General features: G+C 48.7%; 1 protein-coding gene across 1 annotated transcript in view; it reads left to right on the top strand.

Moving 5' to 3' along the window:
* Nucleotides 1-5,717: 5,717 nt before the first annotated feature.
* Nucleotides 5,718-17,505, top strand: part of HTR4 (5-hydroxytryptamine receptor 4) — a 133,104-nt gene continuing 121,316 nt past the window's right edge. Inside the window, exon 1 of the mRNA XM_062605351.1 lies at nucleotides 5,718-5,825. The gene's annotated coding sequence lies outside the window, so the exon portion shown is untranslated. The remainder of the gene's footprint in view (nucleotides 5,826-17,505) is intronic.

Below are 17,505 nucleotides of genomic sequence, written 5' to 3'. Positions count from 1 at the left end.
GAATGATTCACTCAGCCTTTTTATTCACACTTGCATATACTTATCCTCATTCACGTGGAGATGCAGTACTCACGGAAATATATACAGACTCATATGCATATGAATTATGAAGCCCAGTGAGGGCTCCTACGCAGCCAGGGTTACAGGCTGGTGTAGCTCACATGTGGTAGGGGACTGCATGGCCCTCGCTTCAGGAGGTTTCCACACAGAGCTTGGCTCCTTGCTGCTTGCATTTTCCACATCAAGTTCATCCATGTGCTCTAGCAGGGATGAGGAGGGGAAAGGGTCTGTGTTGCCCTCCCTCCTTTCAGTGGGGGTTTATAGGAAGAGGGGCTCCATGCTGCCTGGTGGGAGAGGTGATGCCGGTGTCCCCAGCGTGCAGCTGCCTCCACGAAGCTCCCCTGCACTGAGACTTCCCTGTCTTCTGCCAGTTTATACCAGAATCTGGTCTCTGGTTTCGGCAGTGTGGTCCCAACCTCCCAGCAGCAGCCAGTATCTCCTGCAGTGAAGAAAGACAAGCACCCAACCATGCCTTGGTGCTGGGAAGCTGGGTCCTCTCAGCACTGGGAGGAATGGCAGGAGGCAGGAGATGTATTGCTGCTTCCTAGGCAGGTCTTCTTCATTCAAAATGTCTTTGCAGAAGAAAAGAACCAAGTGGAAATTTTTCATTAGAAACGGGATTTTTAAAAACCATTTAAAACAAAATGATGAAAAGTTCTGTTGCACATCTGTGGCTGCAGAGAGAGGATTGAGATGGACCAGGACTCCCTGGAGGAACTGGAGGAGTTGCCAGATGATGCTGAAGAGCAGAGGACACAACCCCATCAGACACTGCTCTGACTTGGGAATCGCTGTGCAAGTGCTTGAGAGGAAAACCCAAAATGTACCCAGAGTAAGCAGCAATGCCAGCCTGCGAGGATGTGGGAGCAGACGTGGCCTTATTGGAGGGAGGAGAAGAGGCAGCCTAGGAGAAACAGCCCCAGCATAGGCGCTGCCTTGCATCCTCTGCAGCTGAGCTACAGCAGCATTCAGCACTTCTGCAGGTACCTACGTCTGCTGAGGATGCTTTATTATCAACTGTCATTTCACCTCTCTCATCCTTAAATCCCTTAAATAAAAGGATTGTTTAGTAGCTTCCAGCTCATGGACTGTAAATGTGAAATTTGTCTCAAAAAAAAAAATTATTTCCCATAAAAAAGACAAACTTGTGCCCTGATACCTGACTTATTTAATATTCTGTCTGGATATTGTGGAATACTATGACTGGAACCAGGAACGAGGTAGGTGGTCTTACTTATCTCTGGCCATTTGAAAGTTGGGGCTGTGCAGTTGATGGAGAAAGAGGGTTTTGTAAAAGACAGCTCAAGCCACCCATTGCAGAGGGGCTGCCCTGTCCTGCAGGGAGCTGCCTGGCCCTGCTCCATCTCCAGCTCATGATGCCATGGTTGCCCCTTGCTTTGGTTTCTTCTCTGGTCCTGAGATAATAAATACCTCAAAGGGTTGCTCTGAGAGGGCATTTCAATGCTTACAAAAAAACTTCGTGCCCCTCAGATGAAACTTGCTTTGACGATGTCTGTATTATGAACAGTGGTAGTTACACTGTTCAAAGTGAATGCAAATGTTCTGCTTTAAACCTTAAAGTCAGATCTACCTTAAACTGGATATTAGGTTAATATATCCAGGTAGCATGATAAAGTGTGGGGAATAAACCCAAGTGCACTGCAAACAGTCAGGTTTCATACCATAGATGCAGGAGTTTATTTAAAGGCCTCTCCATTTAGGTATCACTAACATGACCTTCTTTTCAATCACTTCAGTTTTGAACTTCTTCCCACCTTAGGTCAGGCTGAGCACTTTTATCATGAGTCTCGGAACCTGGATACATGGCAGTGCTGCAGCATCCGGAGTGCTCCCTGGACTAAATATGAGTAATGTAAAGAATAGAGGGGGTGACAACAGTGAGACATAATTCTAAGTAAGGACAAGCACCAAATCAGCTGATGCTGTGAATCAGATGTAGACCAGAATTTTCCTCCTGCCTCGCCTCTTCACAATGGTTTCCCTCACAAAATGGACTGGGATCCAAACTGCTGAGAAATCTGAAGTGTTCAGCTTCTGCATCTGGACTTTTCAGCTTAGATCTGGGTACCAGGAGATGCTGTGGCCCAAGCAGAGTGCTGACTTCAGAGGTAACCTCTCAGCAAGAGCGGGGAAGCTTGCACTTAAAATCAAATAGAAAGAGAGAAGTTCTATGAAATCAAATAGAAAGAAAGAAGAGTGGGAGGGCTGCATCTAATGGCAGGTAGAACCATAAGAAACTTCATTTATTCAGGCTCTCTTTTCAATAAAACCCATCCCACGCAACTGGGCAAAGGAGACCGTGCTGTGTTCAAAGGCAACACACAGTGCACACCAAAAAGCTTCTCTGTTAACTTGATTTTATCTCCCTCTGTCTTATATCTGTGCCTGAAAGCACAGCCAGTGATTTAAAGCAGTGGCTGAGTTACTACTGCAGGAGTGAAGGCAGTGAATTCCACTGCATAGTGACTGTGATTCAGTCCTGATGAATCACTCAGCCACTTTTCTTCTCAACTAGATCTTTGGCTTTATTATTGTTACAGAAGGAAAAAAGGAGGAGGGAGAAAAAAGAAGAAAAAGCCACTGCCTTATCTCCCTCTCTAATCCTTTCCAATTTTTCTTTTAAATAATTTAATTACATTTTTATAGGCATCTCATTCAGGCTGAATAAACTGATAATCCTAGAGAGGAAGTGGCATTAAAAGGAGATGTGATGCACTGTGACCAAAACTGATGACGGCATTGGGGTTCAGCATGACTTGGTTTTGGGCTTCAGGAATACGCAGCGATGGAAGGGTCTTGCACTCCACTTCCTCCATGCATCAAAATCCATTCCCCACTTCATGGTTTGCATCTGATAAAGCAAAGTGAGTGCTGGGATCTTGAGACCAGGACTGCTGTGGAGCAGTGGCAGGTAACCCCACTCTGCTCAGGCACTGCTCATACTTGGGTATCTTTATGCAAGCTTCTGCAAGTGACTCCCTTGGCTCTCCATCCAGCCCACTCTGCAGACAGCAAAACACTTTGCTGTTGTAGCTATAGGTTTTGCCTGGATGGGGAAATGGTTCTGTATACACCTGGAATTCAGGGTGTAGATTATTACTCTCCTTAACATATTGGTGTTATGGGCACACCAAAGGGTCGGGGTGAGGAACTGGGTGGCAGAGAGAGCTCAACCAGGACCCAGTGCTCCTGCAGTGGATGGGTGCAGGCTGGGATTGCTGCCCAAACCTCCAGCAGGACACAACCAATATTCCTGCCAGCACAGCATGGTTTGTCCCTGGCTCTAACCACTGGTGCTGAGGAGATGGAGGCCCAAGATGTGAAGACCTTCCTCTGACTGCAGGTTTTGAATCTGCCTTCTAGCATTCCAGTTCTCTAAGTGCACATCAAGGCTGGTGCAGGAGTTTGCTGCAGTGCCAGCAGGAAAGGGAGTGCTCGGTTGCCTTTTCCATCACTCTCCAGCTTGATGGAGCATCTTTAATCCTGACCCATGGTGCTGCTGGTCTTCAATCCAGTGAAGCATTTAAACACCTGCTAGGAAAGTGCATAAACACATCCAGCTTCAGTTTGCCTGCTCATGTGCAAACTGCAGCATGTGCTTGGCTTAGGGCTCTGCACCCTGATGCTTTCCCTGTTATCGGGCTCATTAGTAGCTGCTGTTGGAGATTCTGACTGAGAACAATGGCAAAGGCAAGTGAGCAAATTGCTCTGAGGACTCAGATCTTGTGAGAACTGAGCTACCACCGCTGGTTCTATGAACAGACATCAAAACACATATATATATAAACTCAGTATTGAAGCTGGAGGCTAGAATAATGACTTGACCAGAAAGCTCATGTTAATACTACAGAGAAGGAAATGAAGCAACACAAATTGTTTCAGGAACACTTTAGCTTCCAGTTTTAAATGACCCATCTCAGCTCCACCTAGACCAGCCCCATCCACTTTGTCCTCGGTGGTGCAAGTCTGAGAAAATGCAGACAAAGTGTTTCTTTGTGAATTTGATCTCAGTTTTACTTTTCTTAATATTTCTCTTTATCTGTCTTTCAGTTACTATAGTGATGAACAAATGCATGCAACAAACCCGAGGCCTGGCAGCCTGGGAAGGCGTGTGTGCTGCAACGGCTGAAAATACCGCCAAAGTTTTGAGAAATCACTTGAAAGATGTTTGCCAAAAATGCTCAGATCTTTAAAAAAATGGGTCCTATCAGACAAGTTGATGATAAATACACAGCAAGCAACATACTGCAATTTGTTGAATGCTCTGGTTTCTCCTGCATCTACACGCTACCGAAGATGCCCCTTTTCCAGGTACAGGGACCTAAATTGTGATTAAAGGACATGAAATGGATTGCTACAAACCAAATTACTTCTCTGAACTTGTGTGTACTCTGGATCACCTCATTCTAGTGCAGTTCTCTTCTGAGAAAGGACAGCCTGAAGAGCTCACAGTCATGTCCCTCAGGGCGACCCACAGAGCCTGAGTGGTGTTGGGTAAGTGCAGCAGTCTGCCTTGAATCCACGCCATGGATCTCACTCAACAGACTCTCTCTTGGAGTCAAACCTGCTGATGTATGTAGCCAGAAGTTACATCAAGATGGGGAGGCCAAACCAAAGGGCCTTGCCCTGTGGATTTGGATTCAATTTGTGAGTTACCCACATCAGCAGTGGCTGTGGGGCACATTTCTTAGGGCACAGCATGGAGTCCACACAGTTACACAGTGGGAATGGAGGACACTTGTCTCGTGCAGACCTGGGAGCACTGGTGATGGAGGGGATCTAGCTAGACCCTGGAGCTGCAGCTGAAGCTGAGTGCTGGTAGTTGGAGAAATCTCTCTTCATTTCCAAAAGCAGGTCTGGTCTGAAATCCTGCCTGCAGCTATCAGTACCGAGCCTCATGTTTACATGAGATTTTTACAGGCACTTTCCAAAGGAGAAGCTGCAGGAAGGCAGTGTAGCTTGAAACCCCCAAAACACAAAGGGCAGATCCAGCTGTGGAAGGTGAGCACACCTGGAGATGCTGCTTTTATGCTCAGTCCAATAACAGGTATTGTAAAAGTTCAGATGATGAGCTGGTTGTGGTGGCCTTGTCTGCCAAGTCTGAGGTTTGTTGAGGGTCATAGGGCCAATTTTCAGCTGCCAAATCTCTATTTGTGCAAAGGAGCTGGGCTGACACTGCGAGAAAAAAATGCCCTTGCAGTGCGGCTCCAGTTCCCTTCTGCCATTTTCGCGCAGACACAAACAAACAAGCACACAGACCCCCGAACCTGGCTTTACAAGCCAAGAGGAGCATCACAAAGCCTTTGCCGGGATCGAGGGAGATTTGCCCTACCCAAAGATAAAAACTCGGGGGACACGTGGCTGCGAGCGCTCTGGGAGGAGGCTGCGGGATGAGGCTGCCGGGGGGCGGCAGAGCCACCTCCACCCTGGGCAGGACGGGGCGAGACGGACCCAGCTTTACGCGGCGGGAGCAGCGGGGTGCGGGAGGAGCGGGGTGCGGGCAGCCCCTCTGCCCGGGGCGGGGCGGAGCGGAGCCGTGGGGCGGGGGCAGCTCGTCCTGCGCTCCCGCCGCGCCTCGGCAGGCAGCGCCGCAGCCCCACGGGCGGAGAGCGTGGTCCCTCCTGCACGGCACCGCATCGCACCCCGCCGAGCCGAGCCCAGCCCGGCTCCGTCCTGCCCCGCCGCCGCGATGAGGAGCCGCGCCTGGGGAGCCGCGCCGTGCCACTTACCGTGGCTCGGCCATGGTAAGGCAGCGGAGCCCCCGGCGGGTGGGACCGGCCTGGCTGAGCGGGAACAGGGGCGCACTCCCGGGAGCAGCCGGTGCGCCTCGGCCCCCGGCCCCGCGGTGGTGCCGGCTGGGATCCGCGCTGCGCCCGCCGCTCCGGGGAGCTGCCCCCGGTTGGCTTCGCGCCGCCGTTTGGTGCCCACTGGTGGGGCTGCGGGAAACGCACGTGCGGGTCGGCATCGGGCGCTGTGGTCACCGCGTATCCCGGCGGAGAGGAGCCGCGCTCCGCGCTCCTGTGGGAAGCGGCGCGGCTTTGGGACAGTGGCTGGTGCGGAGGGGGCCGCAGCGCGGGTTGCCGGGTGTGATGCACAGGCAGGGCAGCGGCTGGGCAGGGGGTTGTTAACAACGGGTGTTGTTATCGGCGTGTGTGTCTGCCGGCTCCGATGCCTCTGCGCTTGTTCAACCCGTGATGTTCAGTGAACTGGTTGGAGTTACCGGTAGAGATCCGCGGGAAGGCAGGAAGCATTGGTGCGGCTGGGACCGGACAGGAGCCCGGTGCCACAGAGAAAGTTGCCAGGAAAGGAGCCTGGCCAGGATCTGCACGAGTGGGAAGCTTGGCTTTCGTGAAGGTGCTGAAGGAAGGGAGGTGTTTTCCAGCAACAGAGCTCTGGGGGTTCAGCCAGCTCCGTGCTCTGACAGGCATGTCCCAGGGTCCACAGTGCAAAGCTTTCCCTGTCACATCCGAGCTCAGTAGCGGTTCCAGGCTCTTGTTGCTGTGGCTAAGCGTTTCGTCACTGCGGAATGCCGACCTGCCTCAGACTTACTCCGAAGCTGAGGAAAGTTAGCATCTCTAAAGTGCTTTGATTCAGGTACTGGGATTGGAGCCAGTTTGTGGATCTAATGCCAGGAGAGACAGAGCTGTGTTTGAGTGAAAAACCAGTGTTATTTCCCCTACCCCCCCCCCCCCCCCGGCACCTTTCCTAGCTCCAAAACAAACTTCCCTCATAGAAACTTCATAGAAGGATGAGTAGCTAAAATGTGACCCAGCTGCAAGCTCTTGTGGCTTCAGGGCAGCCAGGAGGGAGCTGGGTCCTGCTTTGCCAGCTGTAAGCTCCTAGACAGCAGTGGCAGTTGGCCTGGGCTGTGCTTTGAAATGTGTGATGTCATTATGACCTCATTACTCTTTTGACATAAAATATTTTCCTTTTAACGGGAGTATCATGCTGTGTTTGCTCAAGGAGAATGAGTTTCCCTGGCCTGTGTTATAGCAGCTGACTGGTTTTGCTTGGGACAGCAAGGGCAAGGTAGAGTTTCTTAGATTACTTGGATTTTGTCATTGCAGTAGTGGGGGATGTATAGCCAGGCTGAGCTCAGTCTCTGGGAACCAGCTCAGGATTTGCATCCCTCTGTGCAGTACCACTCCTTGAGGCAGATCAGTGGTGTGGGAGCTGCTCCCACTCTTGCTCCTAGGCAGGGGGGACCCAGGGACCTGGTGTTCCCATCAGGAGAGGGACCTCTGAGATGTGCAAGGAGCAGCAGCAACCTTCCTCTCCTCTGAAATGATCTTCACTGCTTCTGTTCTTCCCCCTCAGGCTGACCTCCGCACTGTCAGTACTGTGCAGTAACGCCGTTGAAAAACAAACTTATGAGCGAACCTGTGTGTTTGTTTAAGGAATTAGTACTTACACACCAGGTATGTTTATCTTAATTCCTTAAACAGTCCCCTGCTGGGGATAAACATAAATACTTTCATTTCCTCAGTACTCCACAAACACTGATTTAAAAGTAAGAGGAGCAAGTGCACTGACTGCGCTTGTTGGCTCATTAAAGCCCTCTAGGAAGTCTCCAAATTGAACATGCGGCTCCTCTGCGCCAACTGTGTTCCTGTGAGTTCCATCAGTGGTTCTCCCCCACCTCCTCCTCCCTGTCCTCTGGAGCCAGCTGGCACACCTTTTCCACACTTGCCCCCCTTTTCCAAGCAATCCCTATCTCCAGGAAAACTGAGGCAGGACGAAGAGCAAGGGTAAGGGTGCCTGCCCACAGGGGTCTAAGTCCTTTGGGTGAGAACTGTCTGTTCAGACGTGGTGGAAGGAGTTGCAAGATGAATCTAAGGGAGGTATGGCTTGACATGGGTCAGAGGGCTGCAGGCAGCCTGCGGTGAAGGGGGTGCAAAAGAGGAGATGGGAATTCCCCATCTCTCCTCTGAGAGCGCTTCAGGTCTCTCCTGCTTTCTACATCCCTGCTCCCGGGCAGGAGGCAGTGCCTGGGGGAATGTAGAGAATGAGGGGGAATATAGATCCTGGTGCTGTGATGCACTGGGACAGAGAAAGGAGCTGAGCGTCTTGAGGTGAGGACCACGGTGTCCTCTGTGGTGACTCACCACGTTTCTGGCTGTCCCCCACACTGCAGGAGCAACAAGTGAAGGGTATGGTGTGTATGCTAAGAACATGTGAGGAGGCAACATATTGCCTTGCACATCCAACTGTCACACTACACAATATAGAAACACTCATTGTGGTTTGTGTTTGAAACCAAAACTGTTGTGTGAGTGAAAAGCAGGAGAGTGTTGTCCTCCCAGCACTTACTGTTCTACAGGAGCAGAGAAGCAGGGCAGGATTGCTCCATGCATGGTTCACAGACACTCAGCTTGGGTAGACGGAAGTAATCCCAGTTATTTCACTGAGGAGCCACACTGATTTAAGCTGCCCAAGGGTATAGCACAAGGACTGCAGTGCATGTTGGTATAAATACTGAGAATTCTGCATCTGAACATCTGGAGGGACAGTTTGCTAAGTTGATAGAGCCTCTTGTGTCAGGGCATGATGATCACTAAGCTCCTGAGGGTAAAGAAAATCTTCCCTCATGGGAAGACTACTAATTATCCACTTATGGCTTCCCTAGCACAGTTGCTGGAAAAGACAGTGATGAGTGCCAGGTTAGAGACATCCTCTGTTCGGATGTTGTCATTCCTGTGCTTCATTCCTCAGGCAGTCTCTCAAAAGTTTCCAAGTCTAAGAAGACGATTACACAAAATTAAATGGTATAGGTGTTTGTTTGGAAGCTGGTTGGTTGCTCTGGGAAGCAGTCTTTCACTCTGAGCACGGCCAAGAAGGATGCTGAGGAGCAGGGGGACCCTTTCTGCTTGCTCTGCACTGACTCCAGGTTTTCTTCCTACTGGGCTCAGCTGGTGATGGCAACTTCTACCTTCAGGCCTACACTTGTGGCCCACACTTGCCCTCAGCTGTCTTATCACTCATTCCTCCTCTGAACTGATAGAGGAAAAAAAGAATGTGTGGCATCATTTCTCACCGTGCATGGATTATGTCTAGGGTGGAAAAGGAGGGTGGTACCTTCAGGTCTCCAGAAGCCTGAATGCCAGCATGTTTTCTGCTCCTGCCTCCTGCACGTGTGTGGGAATAAAGCCATCAGAAAGGTAAAAGACACAGTTTAGGATGAGCTGCAGCTCTGAGGTTGCTGTCATGTGGGCACCTGGTTGTGGAGCAGTTTATGGGGAAGAGAAGGAAAGTGCTTTGTGGTTTTCACTTTTAATCTTCTTGCACTTCCGTTTCCTGGGGTTCCCTGTTCTCCCTGGTGCATTTTGTTGTGGGGCTGCCTTTTTGTCTGAAAAAGCTGGTGGTTTCCAGCATGATCTAACCTCTTTGCCTGAGCTGGTGCAGAGGGTGGATTGCCTCCCACAGGAGCCTTCATGTGTGGGTCACGAGAAGGGAGCGGGATGAGCCATATGCTTGTTTCTCAGCTAACATGAAACCAAAACCAGTATGGTCAAAGCAGCTGAGTTTAATATGGTCTTGTTGTGTAATTCCATTATATTTATTTCTATTAGAACAAATAATCTAATTCAGGCCCCTCCTCAACCCTAATGCGTTCGAGTGGCTGCAGACACATGGGTTACAGTGAGACACAGCCAGCAGTGCATGGTGGAGAGCAAATTACTCTGTAAGAAGACAAATTGAACTTTGACAATGTTATGTGATTAGGGGAACAATTAGAGAGAATAGCTGGAGGTGCACTCACCCAGGGGCTTGTGTGCTGGTGGAGATGGGTGGTGGGGTGGCAGCAGCTCTCCAGGGTGAGTCATCCCTGAGCACAGGGCATAGTGGTGCTGGGGTGCAGTGACAGCCCACCCGGCTCCTGCCTCCAGGCTGGGATGGGAAGGTAATGGTGAAAAGGAGCTTGCTGACCTTCTGCGTTGGTGATCCTGGGGTGTTCTTCCCATGTCCTGATGCAGACAGGAGGGTTTGCTTATTCATGGGCGATCTGGGTTTTACAGAGCCATGTCTTGGTTGTGCCTGGTGCAGCAGGGGTTGGATCTGGACCTGTTGCACAAAGTTGAGCAGGGAAAGTGTTTTTTCCTGGGTTCTCCCCTTTGCTCCTAAGATCCCTGGATGTGTATTTCACAGAACCAAGGCAGGAGTTTGGTGTCCTGCCTTCAGTATATCTCATCCCCACCTATTCCACCCTGCCCTCATCTCCTCCATCTGTAAAGGTACTCACACCCACAGGATTGTTTAAAGCCTGTGTAGGTGTAAAATCAGCCCTGCATGGTCCTGCTCTCACATGCACCCCCACCAGCAGCATCCCCACGCTCCCTCTGCCTCCCTTCCCAACTTGGTGCCTGTCTTCTGATCTCTGCCTGGGTGAGAGCCGTGTTCAGCCACATGCTACAAAGCTGAAGCTGTGGTCAGTGGCTACTGTTCTGCATTTGCATTGCAGCAGCACAGCCTACAGCTGCAAGCACCAGAGCAGCAGGGTAGGGACTTCACCCCAGCTGAGAGCGAGTGAAGCAAAGAGCTGGTGTGTGGTGGCAGCAGGGCACTCACTCCTCCATCTGCTCAGGCTCTCTTTGCTCAGAATCACATTGCTGTGAGGCTCGTTATTTTCTTTGACTCTTTCCCCCTGTTTCGGTTTGAGATGGCATAGACAAGTTCTGCCCTTATTATAGTTCCCATGGAGACAGGTTTGATGCTGTACATTAAAGGTGGTGAGGCACAGTCAGCTCTTGCCTGGGCCAGCAGTTTTCCCATTCATTTGCACTGCATCTCTCTCAGTGAGAACCCAAGCTCAGGGTCCCTGTCAGGGTCTTTGTCTTCAGAAACAAAACCCTAAACCATGTGTGTCCTCCTCTTGTTTGTGTGACGGGCACAGCAGCAGTGTCTGACTCTTGCTGCTGTTGGGCTCTGGGCTGGGGACACCTATACTGTGGCTTGTGCTGCCAGGTTTCCACCTTTAAGCTTGGAAGTCCTTGAAATGAGTAAATTTCAACATTATCCCTTTCAGCATGAGCAGCCGTTCTCACAGCATCTGTGAAAAGCTCACAATACTGCCTTCAAGTGCAGAAGGGTTAATTTGAATGGCAACAAATGAGTTAATGTATTTTATCATGTACCATGGCTGCTTTAACATTAGGAAGGTCACAGATGCCACTTTTAAAGCCTTTCTCAGAGGTCTCCCTAAGAGGACTTGAAGGATGCAGCTGAACATTGGATCCAACAAATGAACTTTTCCATGCATGAGTCTGCTTGGCTGAACAAGAGTGTGTACGATCAGGGCCTTATAGTGAGGTGAGTGGCAAGGTGAGATCCAGGCTGGTTTCAAATGGGCCACAAAAGCTGGAGAAGAATATTTGTGGTTTCTTTAAGTGATTATCAGCAGGATCAGTTAAAACCCTTGTTCTGAAGAACCCCAGCCACTGCCTGTGGTCTAGCAGTGTCCATGGCACAGGTAATATACTGTGTTACCGTGGTACTGCACTGATTTATGCCAGTGAAAGGGGGCTCAGCCATGGAAAAACAGATTCCAAAGCTGAAATTCTTGACCTCCTTGAAGTTGACAGTAATATTATCACTAATATAATCTGTGGATTTTTAAAGCTGGGAAAGGACTCCTGTGATTGTCTTGTCTGCTTTCCTGCCTAGAAAAGAAAGACACAAACAAAAGAAGAACCGTAGTTAAGGAAATGTCTCTGTGATTAAGTCTAAAATATCAGATGGGGAATCATAAAAAAGAAATAAGCCAGTTATTTTCTTTAATAATTATAGGAGACAAAAAACTCAACCCCAAGTCCTGCTTAAATGCTCACTTGACTGTGAAGATTTCCAAGCAGCCCATGTAACAGTGTCTGCAAGGACAGAATGAGGAAATCATTTCAGTGGTTTGACCCCTTCCTGGGGTGAACTCCAGGCTGTTCCTGGCAGTTTTGCTCAGGGAGAAGTCTTCTGGTTGGTGCAGTGCCAGGTGGAGTGTGTATGGGGAGAGAAGAGTCAGGGCTCGCTGCTGGAGACCAGAGCTGGCATGCTGCATTGTGCCTTGCTCTGTCAGCACGAATGAACGGCACCTTGGGAAGTGAGGTCCTATTTATGAGGCAGATGAGTAGGGACCGGCAGGAAGGAGAACAGGGGATGCTGTCTTTCTGGTGTGGGAGGGCTCTCAGAGAGGAGCCAGCCTGCAGCCACCCTCTCCATCCTTCCTTCCAGCTGGGCAGCTCCTTTCCTTCCCTGCTTTCCCCATCCCTGGAGCACTTTGTGCCATCATTCACACAGGGCTCAGCTGAATTCTAAACCAAATTTATTACAAATGTGCATATGCTAAACATTAGATACCAAACGGTCCCAGTGGACATTTAAAGAAACACCTGCCTGTATTGAATGGATTCCAGGACTTATTCTGAAGCCAGTATTTTCTGGGATGCTGTCCACAGAGACATGACCTGCTTGATGTCTTAGGAGGATATCACAGGCCTTTCCTGTCTAACCTTAAGTGAACAACTGGTATCCTGCTAATGCCTGTGAGAGAAACAGAACTTTGATGCTTCATCTTCTTGTTTGAAATGTGTCAGGAAGAGCACAGCACAGCAGCTTCCCAAGAGACGTGGGTGCTGTTTGTCCTACAGGACAGCACACTGCATGCCCCCACTGACAGCCAAAGGTGGAGCAAAGAGGTTCACCTCACAGCACGGTGCTATGATCTAAAGCCCCAGAGCATGTGTGGGAAACAAAAAGTTTTCTTGGCTTCCATAGGCTGCGCAAAGCAGTGAATACTTGGATGTGCGCAGTCTTTGTGCCTGGAGGAGCTGAATAGGGAGGAAGATGGAGGTTGGATGGGGCAGGCAGCAGGTAACTCAACATTTGGGGTTTGTAGCGCCCTTAAGAGATTTCTAGAGAAAGAAATATTTTCTAGGAAAAGAAGTCTGGTTTTGTGTTGCTTTTTATTTTTTTTTGGAAAAGGAACATACAGTCAGCGTACTGTGGGACACTTGTAAGGTACAAGAGACTTTTTTGGGCTGGATTTGCTTGTGACATGCAGTGCTATGGGTCCGGATGTCATCGCTCTGCATGTCACTTTTTGCCCTCACTCTGAGGAGGGTGGGTGAGTATTTGGTAGAAGTAAATGGGACACCCACTGTACAAGCACATAAGAGCTAATTGCTTGATGCCAGTTGCTGCTGGTGGAAAATGAAGTTCCCTTTCCTTCCTCCTCTTTGCCTTCATCCACTTTCCATTCTGGAGTTACCCATGCTCTTGGATCTGACTTTCAGGTCCTGTTGCACATGGAGCTGCTCTCAGACACAGGCAATTCAGCATCAGCAGCTTCAAAAATCTGTCAGTAGGAGCCAGGCTAAATAATCCACCCTGTCTTTTACTGTAGGGACATGGAGAGAAGTGCAAAGTAAGCATCTTGCTTCTAGTATGAATTTAAGAGCCTTGCTGGTAAGGGATAAATCACAGAATCTGATTAAAAACTAATTGCAAAGATGCCTTTTATGATGCATGGCTTTCTGTGCACTCTGCTTGGCTACATTTTCTTACTGTTTGGATCCCTTTTGTTTTAACTGACGAAAGAAAACAACCAGCCCTATCTGCACTTCTGTTTATACTTAATAAAATAAAGCAAGCATTACTTGCACAGTGATGATTAAAAACTAACCAGGGAAGTAGGAAATCAGAGGAAGAAAGGAATTTCCTTTCTTCTGCCCATTCAGCTCAGGATTTCTCTGATCCATTGAGTAACCGTTACCACTGAAGGAAGTAACTGCTAAGAGAGAGGAGGAAGGTGGGCTCTTCATGGGACAACATGGTGTGAGACCTGTGGGTTACTGTTTGTTGTAAAGTCAGAGCAAAGTGAGAGCGTATCTGTGACAATATTTGTGTGGTCCTGTGTCCATAGCTGTGATTGCCTTTCCTTGGGCAGCTGCTGGAACACCCTTCCTAAATGCCATGCATGCACCAAAACAATTTCTCTTTGCATCCTCCTTTGTACATATTAAAGTGCTCCAGCAGGGAATATCTCCTTCTTCTGTGGCTCCCTAGAGCATCAGCTCTTGTCCAGCTCTCTCTTAAACTGCACTGACCTATGAAGGGTATGAGATTTTCAGCTCAGTTTTAGGCACTATAGGGACAGCAGGAGGACGAACATGGGCTCTGGTCACTGGGCACTTTGCAATTCAATGCAACATGCATCTCAGATGTGATGTTTGGGGGTCATAACTTTGGGCTTTGCTGAGGTGTCTACTAGAAACACTGACATTGGGATTTGGGTTGGTTTTGCCTGGAATAGCTTCTTCAACAGTGACTTTAAAGTAGATATTCTGAAATTATCATGGGGGGAAGACAGCAGGCACAATGATGTTTTACATTACAATGCCATGACGATGGGATGCCAATAAACTGCCCTTAAGTTCGCATAGCATTATCATCTGGTGTATAAAATCTAGTTGGTAAATATACATTATATGAAAAAATGTCCTACTCAGCAAACTGTGCTTCCAGTGAATTGCACAGGAGATGTCAAAGAGAATTAGGGCTGTATTAAGGGCTAACTTCTTCAAAATAACTATTCTTTATAAAGGGATTTAGGTCAGGGACTTTTTTCAGTTTAAGAGCTGGCATCATGAATTTAGAACGGACCAAAAAATGAAGACCTAAGGGTGTTTGCATTTGAAATGGATTAGTGCTAGCTGGCAGCTTGAGTCCTGAAGGCAAACCCAGCTGCAAAATGTGTTAGTCCAGCCTGCCCTACTCAGGTGGGGAGGGAGAGAGCAGAACACTTGAGAAACCTTTTCACTCCTTCCCTCTCTGTGTAATGAAGATTCACTTTTCCTTGAGCTACCAGCTCTTGCTCCATTAAATTTCCTGCACAAGGGCTCAATTCTGACCCAGGCCTATACTGTTGGGATGCAGCCCACCATCCCTTTGAGCAGGTGATGCTGCTGGAGCCTCGCCATGAGGAACATGGCAGGGGCTGCGATAAACAGGTCTTTGTTAGCTTTAAAGCAGAACCAGGTCAATGTTCTGGCTTAGCAAAGTAAAGTTGGGGAACAACAAAAAAGTTGTTTCCTGCTCCACCAAAGTCACAGGGACCAAAAAGGCACTTGAGCTGCCTTTAAGAATGGAAAAGATGTTGGGCTAAGGAGGCAAGGCAGGGAAAGCTCCAGTTTGCTCCTATGTATCATTTGCCAGAATGATGGACATCACAATAACTAGGAGAGGTGGTAAATGAAATCACTGATAGCAAATAATGGCAGGGAACTATGCAGGTTAAAGAGGAAATGCTGCATCTCAGTGCCAGGAGATGGAGACTCTATAAATACTGGAAAAGATTAGCTAGAGACAAGAGTGTTGCATGTGGATTTTGTTTTGGGCTATTATCCTTCAAGATAGTAAATGAAGGAAAATGACATTTGGCAAATAAATTGGATTGCAGCTCTTGTACCAGACCTCAGGCAGTGCCTTGAAATTTCACTAAAAGACCCAGTTCAGGAAGTTTTCAGCCTGGTTTATAACTTGCAGAGATGATGAACAAACCTCAAGTGCATGCAGGTCTGGTCAGGGATGGATTCTTATTGCAGTCTAAGCAAGAGACTGGGTAAATAGGGGAAGAGTTGAACTTCACCACAATGTAACAGGAATTAATTCTGTATTGAAAATGGTTTGGTTACTTCTGCCCAGTGAAATCTAACACCTTCTGTTTTGGGTATTGCTTGGGAATCACATTTTCCTGTCTTTAAAATATAACCTTGGATGAGCACTTCAGAAGCTAGTAGGCAGAGACCACCTCACAAAGTGATCTATCCCAAATCTCAGCTTTCCAATGCTTTATCGTTCAATCATTCAGTTTTGCCATGTGCCACAATGTACCCCAGGCCTTTACTGAGCACTAGAGCCTTGCTGTGATGATGCTGTTGTACCAGTCTGGTTCTTGATGGGTCTCCCTGGGCTTAAGTGCTGAAGGCAGGATCTATGGGAGCTGTGGTTTCCTGGGGTTTTCTGGAACAAGTATGGGCATTGCTGAGTAGTTCTAGGAGAAGACAAGAATTAAAAGGTGGGGAGTGGGTTGTGAAGAGCATGGGCTGAGTATGGATGTGCAGAAAGCTCTGAAACCCCCTGGAAGGATGAGTAAGTGCTGGGACGTAGTAGAGATGATGCTCAGCATCATCTGCAAAGGGGGAGCTCTTGAACACTCAGCAGCTTTCTTAACATCTCTTACACTTCCCAAATGATTTCAGGGAAAATGTCCTGTTCTAAGGAGGGCATTTCTGAACATGTTTTTGGCCTAGCAGTGCTGAAAGCATTGCGAGGTGGAGGATGAGAGGTGAACAGGCTACAGTATGGCCTGAAGCAGATGGTGCCAAGTTTAGCTTCCCTGCTCAGTCTCAGGGGTCTGGACAAGGCTGCCAGCTTTGTCTTCAAGGAAGTCTTCAACTTTGCTTTAATCCCATTTTGGGGAAAGAGCTTTTAATTCCAGGACAGGCTTTAGGGTTGTCTCCTTCAAAGGACAGCATGGGGACCCAGCTGGCATCTCACATGTTTCCAGATTCCTCCCATTTGCAGCACTGCTTGGGTGTCAGGGTGTGTGCTCATCACTCTGAGCCAAGCCTGCAAGCCAGGGATGCTGAAATTTGCTCAGTGAGGAGACAAGCAGGCTTTGAAAGCTAATTTATATTTCCGGTTACTTTGTAATTCTCGGGTAGATTGGATAATTTCACATTTGGCATTTGATGTTATGTAGTCCAGGCCTTGCTGGTCTTCCACCTACAGCCGGTGGCTCTCCAGGGAGGATTTTGGAGCCCTTGGTGGGTGGTTGCTGTGGAGGGTGAGGGGGCACAGCCCGTGTACTCCTGTCTCGCTTTGCTATTCCTTGTGCTGCACTGCACCACCAGAGCCAGCCCCACACCAGGACTTACCTGGCCAGGAAGAAGGGCAAGGAAAAGGCTTGGGGTGGATGGAGGGTCACCAGCAGCCGAGCATTCCAGCTGCATGGCACATTGAAGATGAGGACTGTGCACAATGGAGCAAGCGCGCTCCATTGTTTATTATTAGCAAAAATGGTAATGGTGGCAGCAGCTGGACTGCTTCTCTTTGGCTCGTCCATGTTTATCTACATTCCAAGAGCTCCCTGCCTTACCCTTCTCAGCATCCCACCTGACAGGCGAGCTGTGAGGTATTCTGGGTTGTTTGGCCCTGCAGTGTTTCCCAGTCAGTTCCTCTCTCTTCCACAGCCACATTCCTTTTCTGTAGCAAACATCAGATCCTTCACTAATCTTTGGGTCCCCGGACATTTACTAAGAGAGCTGTTGTTTATTTAAAAACAAACACACAGAAATATTAGCAACGAGAGCCCAGAACAAGGATCTGATAATAGGGAACCCAAGAGAGACTGAAAACTCTAATCTTGGCACACAA

Source organism: Pezoporus occidentalis, unplaced genomic scaffold (assembly GCF_034315485.1).
Source record: "Pezoporus occidentalis ecotype Australia unplaced genomic scaffold, CSIRO_AGI_Poc_V1 ctg91, whole genome shotgun sequence".
NCBI classification, from domain to species: domain Eukaryota; kingdom Metazoa; phylum Chordata; class Aves; order Psittaciformes; family Psittacidae; genus Pezoporus; species Pezoporus occidentalis.
The sequence above is the reverse complement of the archived record's forward strand: the minus strand, read 5'-3'. Positions and strand labels throughout refer to the sequence as shown.